Here is a 17632-nt window from a genome sequence, read left to right as displayed (position 1 = left end):
TGTATATTAGAATTTGTATGTACAAAGATGTTTAGAGATCGTATTTACAAAGACATTCAGAGATTGTATGTACAAAGACATTTAGAGATTGTATGTACAAAGATATTTAGAGATTATATGTACAAAGACATTTAGAGAGTGTATGTACAAAGACACTTAGAGATTGTATGTACAAAGACATTTAGAGAGTGTATGTACAAAGACATTTAGAGATTGTATGTACAAAGACATTTAGAGATTGTATGTACAAATATATTTAGAGATTATATGTACAAAGACATTTAGAGATTGTATGTACAAAGACATTTAGAAATTGTAAATGTACAAAGATATTTAGAGATTGTATGTACAAAGACATTTAGAGATTGTATGTACAAAGACATTTAGAAATTGTAAATGTACAAAGATGTTCAGAGATCGTATTTACAAAGACATTTAGAGATTGTATGTACAAAGACATTTAGAGATTATATGTACAAAGACATTTAGAGATTGTATGTACAAAGACATTTAGAGATTGTATGTACAAAGACATTTAGAAATTGTAAATGTACAAAGATATTTAGAGATTGTATGTACAAAGACATTTAGAGATAATGTATGTACAGTAACAGATACATTTAGAAAGACTATACTGTAAGATATACATTATATAGAGATTATGATAGAACACTGTGTGTTATGAAGAAATATTAAAACAGTGATAGATTACTGTGTGTTATATATGAAGAAATACTAAAAAAGTAGAAACCTTCATCTATACTAGATTTTTATGATGTAGAAGTATGCAGAATACTGCACAAAATGAATGCCACATAACTAACTTATAGTTTTAACAACTCAGTTCTTAGTATTTAAGTTGTGTTTTTTTTCCAGATTTAATATTATACAAATATTAAAGTCCTCAGACACTCTACCAAAGGTTTTGACAATCAGAAGCTCTACCAAAGGTTTTGACAAATATCAACAGGCCTCAGAAGCTCTACCAAAGGTTTTAACAATCAGAAGCTTTACAGAAGGTTTTGACAAATATCAACTGGCCTCAGAAGATCTTCAAAAAGGAAAAGGTTTTGACAAAAATCAACAGGCCTCAGAAGCTCTACCAAAGGTTGTATCAATCAGAAGCTTTACAAAAGGTTTTGACAAATATCAACTAGCCTCAGAATCTCTACAAAACTGGAAAGGTTTCGACAAATATCAACAGGCTTCAGAAGCTCTACAAAAGGTTTTGACAAAATTCAACATGCCTCAGAAGCTCTACAAAATGTTTTGACAATTATCAACAGGCGTCAGGAGCTCTACCAAAGGTTTCAACAAATATCAACTGGCCTCAGAAGCTCTATAAAATGTTTTGACAAAAATCAACAGTCCTCAAATAGAAAGGTGTTAATAAATATCAAGAGACCTTAGAAGTTCTAACAAAGGTTTTGACAAAAATCAACAACCCTCAGAAGCTCTAGCAAATGTTATGACAAAAATCAACAGGCCTCGGAAGCTCTACGGAAGGTTTTGACAAAAATCAACAGTCCTCAGCAGCTCTACCAAATGTTATGAAAAAAATCAACAGTCCTCAGGCAAGCTCTACCAAAGTGTTATGACAATAAACGCAACAGGCCTCAGCAGTCTACAAATGTTTTGACAAAAATCAAACAGTCCTCAGCAAGTTCTAACAAATGTTATTTGACAAAAATCAACAGTCCTCAGCAGTCTACCTCAAAGTTTTGACAAAATCAACAGTCCTCAGCAGCTCTACCAAATGTTTTGACAAAAATCAACAGTCCTCAGCAGCTCTACCAAATGTTATGACAAAAATCAACAGTCCTCAGCAGCTCTACCAAATGTTTTGACAAAAATCAACAGTCCTCAGCAGCTCTACCAAATGTTATGACAAAAATCAACAGGCCTCAGCAGCTCTACCAAATGTTTTGACAAAAATCAACAGTCCTCAGCAGCTCTACCAAATGTTATGACAAAAATCAACAGTCCTCAGCAGCTCTACCAAATGTTATGACAAAAATCAACAGTCCTCAGCAGTTCTACCAAATGTTTTGACAAAAATCAACAGTCCTCAGCAGTTCTACCAAATGTTATAACAACAGTCCTCAGCAGTTCTACCAAATGTTTTGACAAAAATCAACAGGCCTCAGAAGCTCTACCAAATGTTATGACAAAAATCAACAGGCCTCAGCAGCTCTACCAAATGTTTTGACAAAAATCAACAGTCCTCAGCAGCTCTACCGAATGTTATGACAAAAATCAACAGCCTCAGAAGCTCTACCAAATGTTATGACAAAAATCAACAGTCCTCAGCAGCTCTACCGAATGTTATGACAAAAATCAACAGTCCTCAGCAGCTCTACCGAATGTTATGACAAAAATCAACAGGCCTCAGCAGCTCTACCGAATGTTTTGACAAAAATCAACAGTCCGTAGCAGCTCTACCGAATGTTATGACAAAAATCAACAGTCCTCAGCAGCTCTACCAAATGTTTTGACAAAAATCAACAGTCCTCAGCAGCTCTACCAAATGTTATGACAAAAATCAACAGTCCTCAGCAGCTCTACCAAATGTTATGACAAAAATCAACAGGCCTCAGCAGCTCTACCAAATGTTATGACAAAAATCAACAGGCCTCAGCAGCTCTACCAAATGTTATGACAAAAATCAACAGGCCTCAGCAGCTCTACCAAATGTTTGACAAAAATCAACAGTCCTCAAGCTCTACCAAAGTTATGACAAAAATCAACAGGCCTCAGCAGCTCTACCAAATGTTTTGACAAAAATCAACAGTCCTCAGCAGCTCTACCGAATGTTATGACAAAAATCAACAGGCCTCAGCAGCTCTACCGAATGTTATGACAAAAATCAACAGGCCTCAGCAGCTCTACCAATTTATGACAAAAATCAACAGGCCTCAGCAGCTCTACCGAATGTTATGACAAAAATCAACAGTCCTCAGCAGCTCTACCGAATGTTATGACAAAAATCAACAGGCCTCAGCAGCTCTACCGAATGTTATGACAAAAATCAACAGGCCTCAGCAGCTCTACCGAATGTTATGACAAAAATCAACAGGCCTCAGCAGCTCTACCAAATGTTATGACAAAAATCAACAGGCCTCAGCAGCTCTACCAAATGTTATGACAAAAATCAACAGGCCTCAGCAGCTCTACCAAATGTTATGACAAAAATCAACAGGCCTCAGCAGCTCTACCAAATGTTATGACAAAAATCAACAGGCCTCGGAAGCTCTACGGAAGGTTTTGACAAAAATCAACAGTCCTCAGCAGCTCTACCAAATGTTATGACAAAAATCAACAGGCCTCAGCAGCTCTACCAAATGTTATGACAAAAATCAACAGTCCTCAGCAGCTCTACCAAATGTTATGACAAAAATCAACAGTCCTCAGCAGCTCTACCAAATGTTATGACAAAAATCAACAGCCTCAGCAGTCTACCAAATGTTTATGACAAAAATCAACAGTCCTCAGCAGTCTCTAACCAAATGTTAATAAAACAACAGCCTCAGCAGTTCTACAAATGTTTTGACAAAAATCAACAGCCTCAGAAGCTCTACCAAATGTTATGACAAAAATCAACAGCCTCAGCAGCTCTACCAAATGTTTGACAAAAATCAACAGTCCTCAGCAGCTCTACCAAATGTTATGACAAAATCAAAGTCTCAAACAAAGTTACAAAAGTCCATACAGCTAGATCTACCAAATGTTTTGACAAAAATCAACAGCCTCAGAAGCTCTACCAAATGTTATGACAAAATCAACAGTCCTCAGCAGCTCTACCAAATGTTTGACAAAAATCAACAGGCCTCAGCAGCTCTACCGAAATGTTTTGACAAAAATCAACAGCCTCAGCAGCTCTACCAATGTTATGACAAAAATCAACAGTCCTCAGCAGCTCTACCAAATGTTTTGACAAAAATCAACAGTCCTCAGCAGCTCTACCGAATGTTATGACAAAAATCAACAGGCCTCAGCAGCTCTACCGAATGTTTTGACAAAAATCAACAGTCCTCAGCAGCTCTACCAAATGTTATGACAAAAATCAACAGGCCTCAGCAGCTCTACCAAATGTTATGACAAAAATCAACAGCCTCAGAGCTCTACCAAAGTTATGACAAAAATCAACAGGCCTCAGCAGCTCTACCAAATGTTTGACAAAAATCAACAGTCCTCAGCAGCTCTACCAAATGTTATGACAAAAATCAACAGCCTCAGCAGCTCTACCAAATGTTATGACAAAAATCAACAGCCTCAGCAGCTCTACCAATGTTATGACAAAAATCAACAGTCCTCAGCAGCTCTACCAAATGTTATGACAAAAATCAACAGTCCTCAGCAGCTCTACCAAATGTTATGACAAAAATCAACAGGCCTCAGCAGCTCTACCAAATGTTATGACAAAAATCAACAGGCCTCAGCAGCTCTACCAATGTTATGACAAAAATCAACAGCCTCAGCAGCTCTACCAAATGTTATGACAAAAATCAACAGCCTCAGCAGCTCTACCAAATGTTATGACAAAAATCAACAGCCTCAGCAGCTCTACCAAATGTTATGACAAAAATCAACAGCCTCAGCAGCTCTACCAAATGTTATGACAAAAATCAACAGGCCTCAGAAGCTCTACCAAATGTTATGACAAAAATCAACAGGCCTCAGCAGCTCTACCAAATGTTTTGACAAAAATCAACAGTCCTCAGCAGCTCTACCAAATGTTATGACAAAAATCAACAGTCCTCAACAGCTCTACCAAATGTTTTGACAAAAATCAACAGTCCTCAGCAGTTCTACCAAATGTTTTGACAAAAATCAACAGTCCTCAGCAGCTCTACCAAATGTTTTGACAAAAATCAACAGTCCTCAGCAGCTCTACCAAATGTTATGACAAAAATCAACAGCCTCAGCAGCTCTTCCAAATGTTTATGACAAAAATCAACAGTCCTCAGCAGCTCTACCAATGTTTTGACAAAAATCAACAGTCCTCAGCAGCTCTACCAAATGTTATGACAAAAATCAACAGTCCTCAGCAGCTCTACCAAATGTTTTGACAAAAATCAACAGCCTCAGCAGCTCTACCAAATGTTATGACAAAAATCAACAGCCTCAGCAGCTCTACCAAATGTTATGACAAAAATCAACAGGCCTCAGCAGCTCTACCAAATGTTATGACAAAATCAACAGCCTCAGCAGCTCTACCAATGTTTGACAAAAATCAACAGTCCTCAGCAGCTCTACCAAATGTTATGACAAAAATCACAGGCCTCAGAGCTCTACCAAATGTTATGACAAAAATCAACAGCCTCAGCTCTACAATGTTATGACAAAAATCAACAGGCCTCAAGCAGCTCTACCAAATGTTATGACAAAAATCAACAGGCCTCAGCAGCTCTACCAATGTTATGACAAAAATCAACAGGCCTCAGCTCTACCAATGTTATGCAAATCACAGCCTCACACTCTACCAATGTTATGACAAAAATCAACAGGCCTCAGCAGCTCTACCAAATGTTATGACAAAAATCAACAGGCCTCAGCAGCTCTACCAAATGTTATGACAAAAAATCAACAGGCCTCAGCAAGCTCTACCAAATGTTATGACAAAAATCAACAGGCCTCAGCAGCTCTACCAAATGTTATGACAAAAATCAACAGGCCTCAGCAGCTCTACCAAATGTTATGACAAAAATCAACAGCCTCAGCAGCTCTACCAAATGTTATGACAAAAATCAACAGGCCTCAGCAGCTCTACCAAATGTTATGACAAAAATCAACAGCCTCAGCAGCTCTACCAAATGTTATGACAAAAATCAACAGCCTCAGCAGCTCTACCAAATGTTTGACAAAAATCACAGCCTCAGCAGCTCTACCAAATGTTATGACAAAAATCAACAGGCCTCAGAGCTCTACCAAAGTTTTGACAAAAATCAACAGTCCTCAGCAGCTCTACCAATGTTATGACAAAAATCAACAGTCCTCAGCAGCTCTACCAAATGTTTTGACAAAAATCAACAGTCCTCAGCAGCTCTACCAAATGTTTTGACAAAAATCAACAGTCCTCAGCAGCTCTACCAAATGTTTTGACAAAAATCAACAGTCCTCAGCAGCTCTACCAAATGTTTTGACAAAAATCAACAGTCCTCAGCAGCTCTACCAAATGTTATGACAAAAATCAACAGGCCTCAGCAGCTCTACCAAATGTTATGACAAAAATCAACAGGCCTCAGCAGCTCTACCAAATGTTATGACAAAAATCAACAGGCCTCAGCAGCTCTACCAAATGTTATGACAAAAATCAACAGGCCTCGGAAGCTCTACCAAATGTTTTGACAAAAATCAACAGGCCTCAGCAGCTCTACCAAATGTTATGACAAAAATCAACAGGCCTCAGCAGCTCTACCAAATGTTATGACAAAAATCAACAGGCCTCAGCAGCTCTACCAAATGTTATGACAAAAATCAACAGGCCTCAGCAGCTCTACCAAATGTTATGACAAAAATCAACAGGCCTCAGCAGCTCTACCAAATGTTATGACAAAAATCAACAGGCCTCAGCAGCTCTACCAAATGTTATGACAAAAATCAACAGGCCTCAGCAGCTCTACCAAATGTTATGACAAAAATCAACAGGCCTCAGCAGCTCTACCAAATGTTATGACAAAAATCAACAGGCCTCGGAAGCTCTACGGAAGGTTTTGACAAAAATCAACAGTCCTCAGCAGCTCTACCAAATGTTATGACAAAAATCAACAGTCCTCAGCAGCTCTACCAAATGTTTTGACAAAAATCAACAGTCCTCAGCAGTTCTACCAAATGTTTTGACAAAAATCAACATCCTCAGCATCTCCAATGTTTTACAAAATCAACAGTCCTCAGCAGTTCTACCAAATGTTTTGACAAAAATCAACAGGCCTCAGCAGCTCTTCCAAATGTTATGACAAAAATCAACAGTCCTCAGCAGCTCTACCAAATGTTTTGACAAAAATCAACAGTCCTCAGCAGCTCTACCAAATGTTATGACAAAAATCAACAGTCCTCAGCAGCTCTACCAAATGTTTTGACAAAAATCAACAGTCCTCAGCAGCTCTACCAATGTTATGACAAAAATCAACAGTCCTCAAGCTCTACCAAATGTTATGACAAAAATCAACAGGCCTCGAAGCTCTACCGAAATGTTTGACAAAAATCAACAGTCCTCAAGCTACGAAGTTTACAAAAATAACAGTCCTCAGCACTCTACATGTTGACAAAAATCAACAGCCTCAACAGCTCTACCAAATGTTTTGACAAAAATCAACAGTCCTCAGCAGTTCTACCAAATGTTTTGACAAAAATCAACAGTCCTCAGCAGCTCTACCAAATGTTATGACAAAAATCAACAGTCTTCAGCAGCTCTACCGAATGTTTTGACAAAAATCAACAGTCCTCAGCAGCTCTACCGAATGTTATGACAAAAATCAACAGTCCTCAGCAACTCTAGCAAATGTTTTGACAAAAATCAACAGTCCTCAGCAGTTCTACTGAATGTTATGACAAAAATCAACAGTCCTCAGCAGCTCTACCGAATGTTATGACAAAAATCAACAGGCCTCAGCAGTTCTACCAAATGTTATGACAAAAATCAACAGTCCTCAGCAGTTCTACCAAATGTAATGACAAAAATCAACAGGCCTCAGCAACTCTACCAAATGTAATGACAAAAATCAACAGGCCTCAGCAGCTCTACCAAATGTTATGACAAAAATCAACAGGCCTCAGCAGCTCTACCAAATGTTATGACAAAAATCAACAGTCCTCAGCAGCTCTACCAAATGTTTTGACAAAAATCAACAGTCCTCAGCAGCTCTACCAAATGTTTTGACAAAAATCAACAGGCCTCAGCAGCTCTACCAAATGTTATGACAAAAATCAACAGGCCTCGAAAGCTCTACGGAAGGTTTTGACAAAAATCAACAGTCCTCAGTAGCTCTACCAAATGTTATGACAAAAATCAACAGGCCTCAGCAGCTCTACCATATGTTTTGACAAAAATCAACAGTCCTCAGCAGTTCTACTGAATGTTTTGACAAAAATCAACAGTCCTCAGCAGCTCTACCAAATGTTTTGACAAAAATCAACAGTCCTCAGCAGCTCTACCGAATGTTTTGACAAAAATCAACAGTCCTCAGCAGCTCTACCAAATGTTTTGACAAAAATCAACAGTCCTCAGCAGCTCTACCAAATGTTATGACAAAAATCAACAGTCCTCAGCAGTTCTACCAAATGTTATGACAAAAATCAACAGGCCTCAACTTTAACAAAAGGAGTTGACAAAATATCAACAGACCTCAGAAGTTCTACCAAAGGTTTTAACAAAAATCAACACTCCTCAGAAACTCTACCACAAGTTTTGGACTATCAGGATTTACTAGGCTATTGATGCCTTGTAACTAAACAGTATATATACTGTAAAATGTCCCTGTCAAATAGTTTGAGTACAATATAAATACAATGTCTGGACCTGGGCATTTATGGAACTGACAATTGATATATTATGACCTGTGTATATATACACATACTGGGATATAATTATAGTCTGGCTGAAGTTCTTATTAATGCAACAGCTTAATTGCCCATTTCCATTTTAGTTTTTATCATACAAAATGTATTTGGTCTGTAAATGAATATGTTGTACATATATATACATATATGGCATAGCATAATCAATTTTGAAGTTACTCATGGGGATGTTGTGGGAGGGTGAATCTTATCCCACTCAATGGTAGGGTTCAAGGAATGAAAGGGGAGGAGCCTCCCTGAGGAAAATATTTTGAAGAAACGAATACAAATAGTGGTGTCTGCAGTCAGGCAACTTTCCACGCAAAAGCAGACAATTTTGGAAAAGGCTAAATTTCTTCTTTAGTTACATATCTGAGACTTTGGCTAAAATACTTCCCAATTATTGCTGAATTCTCAAAATAAATGGTATTAGTACAAAAGAAAAACAAGGAAAGCCTTGCTGGGCATTGCATACTCACCCAGCAATGACACTAACTTCAAATAACTACGTAACTTTAAACAAACTTTGTGTATATGCTCATCTAGGCATTATTTTAAGCAGAAGTAGGTACTTAGGTAGGAACACTCAGCTGGAAGGCATTCTCAGAAATATCTGTACTAAAAACCAAACAGCGCTGAGGAGCAAGTGATTCGAAGTTGATGAACAGAGTGCCTGTGGCCAGGTTAGAGACTGGATAATAAATCGATAACAAATTCTACATACAACCCTTCAGACACATAAAAATAAATTCTAACTTCAATTTACTGACATATGACAGATTTCAAGATATAAATGTTCTTAGAATGTCTGGTGTCAGGCTGTCCTAATTATAGCCTATAATGAATGTCTACTTATAAGATTTCACTATTTCCTCAAGTAACATCAAATGGTAACTGTAATTTGTTTTAGATGTTTAATTTCCTGTGATCAACTTCTTCTAATTAAGGTTCTAATTGCGACATGTAAGAAGCCTGGTTTAAAAAGAGATATAGGACAACATGAGTAACCTTTAGCCTGCTGGTGGCAAGTGATTCTGCCTTGGCGACCAGTGCAGACCAAGATCAGCCTGCACATCCATGGTCTGCACTGCTCACTATTCAGCCAGTAAATTTTCAGTGAACACCCCTTAAAATAATAAATGGTATTGCCCAAATTGAATGATGGACCAGTCCATTTTAGAAATTTAGCAGGCTAAAGGTTAAATACTTATTTTTCATATCTGACTTACAAAGGAAAAATTTTAAAAACTGAAATTACTGAATGAAGCCCTGAGGTCAAAGCATTTAAGACAAAAAAACTACTTTAGTTTATACATAATTTATTTTAGGTCAATTGTGAAGGAAGTTCTACAACTTATATTAATCACTCTCGACACCTCATTCCTGATGGAATCCATCGCCACGAGGGTATGAGAAGAGGCCAGTTTCCCTTTTAATGCTGAGCGCCAAGCAAGGGAGCTACCTGTACCATTTTTTATGTCTTTGGTATGACGAGGCCGGGGATCGAACCCACGACCTCCCGCACTCGAAGCTAACGCTCTACCACTAGGCTATCGAGGCGATTAAAAAACTACTTTATACTTGTACAACTTTACTGAGTAACTAAGTCAAGGTTGAAAAGTACAGCAGAACTTCTGATGGCCAGTCCAAGACAAATCCAACCAGTTTATAGAAATATATGCCCTTGCAATCTTCCTTCCATCTAATTTTGAATGACTGCTTATATAATAGACATATAAATGTTTAAAAGGTACACTGAGCAACGAAGTCCGAATTTCTCCTGTCCAACAGAAACCGCTCTAAAAGGAGTCTATTGCCAGTAATTATTATAAGACAAGAGAATTAAGTTTTATTAGAAGCAAAGATATAAAACACTGAAAATAAAATATGTAAATTATATTAAAATGATAAGGAAATCATTGATAGAAACAGAACTGATATAGATATGAAATTTAACATTATATTAATTGTTACACAGGAGACATTGTAGTCAAAACTGAAACCTGCACAATACACAGTTTTATAAGCTCCAGTTTACTGTGGAGGTATGCTTTCCTTTCAATGTATTTTATGCCATATTTCTTTAGAACATCAACATCTACATAGACTACCTGACTGCTAGTTACAAGACTTAATTGCTGATGTGACATTTGCAGAACCCTGAAGACCTATGATGTGTGTGTGTATATATAGGTATAATGGGCTATAATTATTGTTTGTCTGGACATCACAACAGCAGTTATTCAGTCAAAACTAGGTATGTGTCCACATTTACAAAGCTTACTGTGCGTGGGTGCAAAGACATACAATGGAACACCATCATGAATTTTCCACTTTTTTATTTTTCACTGAATTTCAAGTGACATCATTGGACACTGATGCACTCTTTCCTGTCACTGCCATGGTTCCATGAAACTAGGTCAAATATTTTTTAAGATCACTGCAACATTCTGAATAATATTCCTACACTGCGAGTTTCAGGACTCTAGGTCCAATACTTTATGAAATACATGTGACACAAACTTGTATGCCCTGTATACCCATAATGAAATTTTTCGATTATGTTATGGGCCACAACTCTGGTCTTGCAGAGTGATACCGTATAAGTATATATTTCTGCGGGCTTAGTATTCTGTGATTTTTTCAAAAATGAGGTGGTTTTAAATTTCTGTGTACCTTATTTCTGCGGTGTCTTCCTTGTCACGTTGATTGGATTTATTTCTGCGGTTCTGTATTCACCGGTTGTTTCATTAATTTCAAACAGACAGGTACGTATTTTGTTGTTATTTTGACAGTTATATTGGTTTGCGGATTTAAAATAAAAATTGATGAATATTAATGTGATATCATCATCATCACATAATGTTGAGTGTTAAATAAAAACAGTCATTTTATAAATACAGCCATGCCAAACAGACATGAAAAATGCTTGAATCTATTTTTTGCAAACATTCTCATCTGTGCATTGTAACGGTATGATAATTTTTGTTAATCATGCCTTTTTCAAGTCCTGAACAAATAATGGCAAATATAACCATCACCGGACGGATCAGTTAACAATAGACACAAAGGATACACTGGATTTTGTTTGTCACTTGAAACTGGCAGCTGACTGCTCAATAGTGAACGAAAATCAAAATAAAGTTGATGTTTTATTATGTTTATTCAACAGCAAAACAATAACAAAACAATTCTATTATATTACCGTTACTACTAAATTTTTTAAAACAAAAGCCGATAACGCTATCGGACATTGTCTTATACTTAACCGGATTATTATGGCGGCTTGTATCATTGTATCACGGCATGTTAGGACAAAATTTTCTGCAGATTTTAAATCTGCGGTCTTGTTGTCTTCCACAGAAAACGCAGAAATAAAGTTCCCGCAGAAAAAAGTACTTATATGGTATCTTAAACAAAACCAAGAAGCACAAATTCTCAAGCTGAATAATATTCCTACACCGTTTTATGACCCTAGGTCAAATGTTTTTTTAAGATTATGCAACACAAACTTTTAAGCACTTTATGTGTATATTCTTCAAGAAGTCAAGGACCATCACTCTGGTCTGGCTGACTGAAATCCTAAACAAAACACCAGATAGACAACTTTACATGCTACATTATAATTCTGTAAGGTTTATGACTCTTAAGTCAAATACTTTTTGACATGTAAGGATACAAACTTTTATGCCCTTTTATGCATATTTTTGATTCAGTCAAGGGCCATAACTATGGCCTGGCTGAGTGAAATCTCAAACAAAACTCTAGGTGCACAACTTCACATGCTGAATAATATCCCTATAATGTTTCATAATCTTTGAGACACAAACTTTCAGGCTTTTTGATGCACATATCTGACTTAGTCACACTGCTAACTTGTCCAGAGGATTGAAAGACAATTCAATAACTGTTACCTTTCAAGAAATGGAAATTATGTTTTTTTTTATCTATATTCAATAAAGAGTTATGGTTCTTGTGCTTATGGAATTCCCTTTACAGTTACTCTCTTAAATCATAAAATGTGAAAAAAATCAATATAAGAAGATTTTCCTTAACATGCAACAACAGTAATGTGATAAATAATAAAGACCGAGTTATGGTCAATCTGTTGTTCCTTTCAGTACATTGCCATCTCTCAGTGTGTAAAGTCATATTAAATTAAAGTCAAAAGACAAGGACAAAAAGGGAGATAACATTATCATAACTTAGGGCAGAGCTATGGTTACTGGGCATGTCAATACCACTATAAGACATATAGTATAATATGCTACATAAAAATCTCTTCATTTGATTTAACCTTGAGTGTCAATGTAAAAAAGTGCTATTGGTGATCTGTCATGAAATTCCATATTCAAAACATGTTACTTTTTTCTTGCAAGTGCTTAGATCTTCTATCTTCTACCTGTAAACCACTCTGTTCAGTTGAAGCTGTGGCATTACTGAACTCCTTGTGACCTAAGTGAAATTATTCTATAAATGATTCCATTCCAAGTACCTTATTAAGGTACTTGAAAACTTAACGAGATATATTAATACATATTTATGGAATCACCCAGAGAGCTATGATTGATAGCAAATTAACTATACAGCTGTATTTTTAGCTGGTATCATTTTCTTTATCAATGTAAGTTATTTTCAATTTGTGGTATATAAAAACATGTTGTTAACAACAGTTTCATGAATCAGATCTCAATCATATTGCAACAGAACTAACATAATTAAATAAAGGCATATCTCAGCCAGACAGGTATGATGCATCATAATCAGCTCTCAATATGACTGCAATTGTCTAATCTGCAACTTAATTAACTGGAAGATGCTTTTGTAGAAAAGCGCATGTCTCCCCAATGCACAGTTGTATAGACAAGAAGTCAATAGGGGACAGGAGCGAAAGTCAAAGAGACACTGATGGCTGACTGCAATAGGGATCATCTACCTGGCATGTCCAATCATCAATCTTGGCCTAGTGGTTCTCAAGTTATGAACTGGAAACGGTTTTCCATATTCAGACCCATGTGACCTTGACTTTTGATCAAGTGACCTCAAAATCAATAGGGACCATCTAATCTGCATGACCAATCATCCTATGAGGTTTCAACATTCTGGGTCAAGTCATTCTCAAGTTATTGATCGGAAATGATTTTCCATGTTAGGTCCCTTTTTGCCTTGACCTTTAACAGAATGACTCCAAAACCAGTAGGGGTCATCTACTCTGCATGACCAATCATCCTATGAAGTTTCAACATTCTGGGTCAAGTGGTTCTCAAGTTATTGATCAGAAATGGTTTTCCCTTTTCAGGCCCCTGTGACCCTGACCTGTGATGAAGTGACCCCAAAAACAATAGGAGTCAGCTATATTGTAAGTTCTATGTTCTTGGTCAAATTGTTCTCAAGTTAATGACTGGTAATGGATTTCCATGTTTTGTCCACTTGTGACATTGACTTTTAATAGAATGACCCCAAAATCAATAAGGGTCAGTAACTTGAGAACCACTTGATCCAGAATGTTGAAACTTCACAAGATGATTGGACATGTAGAGTAGATGACCCTTATTGCCCAACCTGCAAGTTATTTCTACCTCAGCCAGAGAGTCAAGATGTTTCATTTACATCTCAAACCTTGGTTCCCGCCATACACTACTATGTCTTGGTTTTACATTATTTTTTTATCTTTCCGGTACTCCTGCCCATATAAAGACCTTTGGACCTTTGCAAATGGATCAAACTTAAAGATCAAGCAACACTCCTGTGAAATGTTAGGCCAAAATATACTGTTTTCTATATCGCAATCCATCAAAGCATGTTGACATATTTTTGTATTGTATCCTTCAAGATCATATTAAAATATTTTAAATATGCTGGATTAACAGTTCTTCTTTTATTTTCTGAAAACCAGTTTTGCCTGAAACAAAATGTCATTAGGGAACAAAATTATTAGAAGAGAAGTGAAGTTCTTCTGACAACTATCAAGTGCAAGCAGCTGAAGAAACTGTCAGGCATCTGAATGGATTATCCTGCCTGTAACATTTGCAAGTGAGGTTGGCTGCACACAATACTGTTATACCACAACAATCTAACATTTAATCTGAGCCTGTTTCTGTGGTGTTTATAGAAATTATTTTTCAAACCTGATTATAGTCTGTCTAACAAAATAATAAGAAAAGCTGTTATCATTAGATGCAGACTGGCTGCTTTCTAAAGTCAGGATGAACCCATTTGATATCTAATTGCTTCTGTTGATCCAATTACCTTATCTATTAGGTTTAATTTGGACATACTAAGTTCTGATAATTGCATGGATAAATAAAAAATGATGGTCATAATGCAATTCACAGGCTTTCCAGAATGAAGGATGCAATTAAATGTATTCCCCAAAGGAAACATACAAAATCACCAGCATTTAGCATGCCAAGCTGCTATGCTAGCTGACCTTATAACAAAATAGTGTATTTTGTAAATCAAAGATTATGTGACCTTAAGCTTTACTGTCATTTATTCCTTTGGGTATTTGCAGTTTTGTGGAGGTAAAAGTAATGTTTGCAAATACCAACAGTATAATAAGTTGGGAAAAAATATAGGAGTATTTTATACATGAATGTTGGTATAATAGTGCCAACCATGTTGAGTATCTGTATCCTGATAGTTTACTAAGAAGGCAAATTGGACACAGGTCTGTGATTTGGAGAATAGCTTGGTATTTTGGCTAAGGAGAATAAAAGATCTGATGTGAAGTAATTTTTGGGCAAAACTGCTTTTTCTCCCAGAAATAGGTAACGTTACAGCCACTTAGATATTATTATATTACAAGGAAAATTGCATAAAGGTAAAGAAATGAGTGGAAACAATATTTATATGTCAAAAACATTAAATTCTACAGATTTATAAAGTCTTGAAGTTAAAATATTTCAAGGTAAACCAGACATGGAACCTCAAAAATTTTAAGTGCAAACTGTAATAAACCTTTATTTATAGTACTTAAATTATGTTCCCAATGACAGTGATAAACATTACAAATATGTTTACAACACATGCTTGTCTGCTCATATTTTGCTTTGTTAGCTGAATATATTTGTCTCAGTGGGATGCAATTATTTACACAACATTAAATAACTTTCAAGTTGTTCAGAAATGTTGACTTAGAATCCAGCAAGACAGAAAATTGGCTAATTCTAATGTCAATCCCTGCTTCTTTCACTGACTTTGCAAATGACTGAGACGTTACTCTGATGGACTAATATATAACATAAGTAAAGAATGATAGATCAAGTAAATATAACCACAAAAAAAGAAAGAGACAGAGAGACCAAAAGTCTGAGCTAAAGAGACAGTGTCTGAACTATTTGATTTAAAATTGAGAACTGAAGCCTTACCCTGAGATACAAGATATGTTTGGATGGCACAATCATAACATAACAGAACATAGATAAACTTTTAATACTTCAATGAAATGAAAACATAAGAAAGTTTCCCAGTAAAATCACTGCTTTTATTAGTTTAAATTAGGTGCTTTCCAGAATGACATTGCTAATTTCGATTTTCACATACATAGCACACACCACTTAAATATTTCCAGAAAAAAAAAGGAATCTGTTGGAAATGAAATTAGAATTGTGACAGTTAATAAACTGAGTTTCTTGTTTACGAAGATGATTAACCCTAAACATAATGAAAGTATTTGATTTGGGATAGGCAAATCAGTTAAAGTGCACTAGTAAAATGTCATTTAATGCTGTCAATTATAGCCTGCATTACAACAATGCAAACAGGCCTACATTGCAAAAGGACTACCATGCTTAATGTATCAAAGCACTGATCTCTGGACAAGTGGTTACATTTAAGTTAACATCTATACTAACATCATGATGGTACATAACATAACATAGAGTACATTAACATCATGTGCCACTGGACATGTGTAACGTAACAACTTATTATTTCCGGATCCACTAATAGCTAGCACATACAACTGGACACAAATGGTACGTTAACAACTTAATATCTCACCTAACATCTCTACTAAAAGCTAGCATATACAATTGGACAAATGGTACATAACATCTGCATGAACAGCATGTATCATTAGACAAATGGTACAGAACATTAAACTAACAGCTAGCACATATCACTAGTGTCATGCTACCTAATTACATAACATCTGCACAGACAGCATGTATCATTGGACACATGGTATAACATCTGCAAAAACAGCATGTACCATTGGACCCAGGTACATAACATCTGCAAAAACAGCATGTATCATTGGACCCAGGTACATAACATCTGCAAAAACAGCATGTATCATTGGACCCAGGTACATAACATCTGCACAAACAGCATGTATCATTGGACCCAGGTACATAACATCTGCACAAACAGCACATATCATTGGACACAGGGTACATAACATCTGCACAAACAGCACATATCATTGGACACACTGTACATAACGTCTGCACAAACAGCACATATCATTGGACACAGGGTAAATAACATCTGCACAAACAGCACGTATCATTGGACCCAGGGTACATAACATCTGCATAAACAACATGACTGGACACAGGGTATATAACATCTGCAAAAACAGCATGTATCATTGGACCCAGGTACATAACATCTGCACAAACAGCACATATCATTGGACACAGGGTACATAACATCTGCACAAACAGCACATATCATTGGACACACTGTACATAACGTCTGCACAAACAGCACGTATCATTGGACACAGGGTAAATAACATCTGCACAAATAGCACGTATCATTGGACCCAGAGTACATAACATCTACATAAACAACATGACTGGACACAGGGTATATAACATCTGCACAAACAGCATGTATCATTGGACCCAAGGTACATAACATCTGCACAAACAGCATGTATCATTGGACCCAAGGTACATAACATCTGCACAAACAGGATGTATCATTTTTTTTTTTTTTTTTTTTTTTTTTGATTTAATGTCGGACCAACTCATGATAGGTCATATGGCCACTTTCCAGCTTTAATGGTGGAGGAAGACCCCAGGTGCCGGATGTATCATTGGACACAGGGTATATAACATCTGCA

The sequence above is a fragment of the Mercenaria mercenaria genome, chromosome 9 (assembly GCF_021730395.1).
Source record: "Mercenaria mercenaria strain notata chromosome 9, MADL_Memer_1, whole genome shotgun sequence".
NCBI classification, from domain to species: Eukaryota; Metazoa; Mollusca; class Bivalvia; order Venerida; family Veneridae; genus Mercenaria; species Mercenaria mercenaria.
This window is presented reverse-complemented; position numbering follows the sequence as displayed.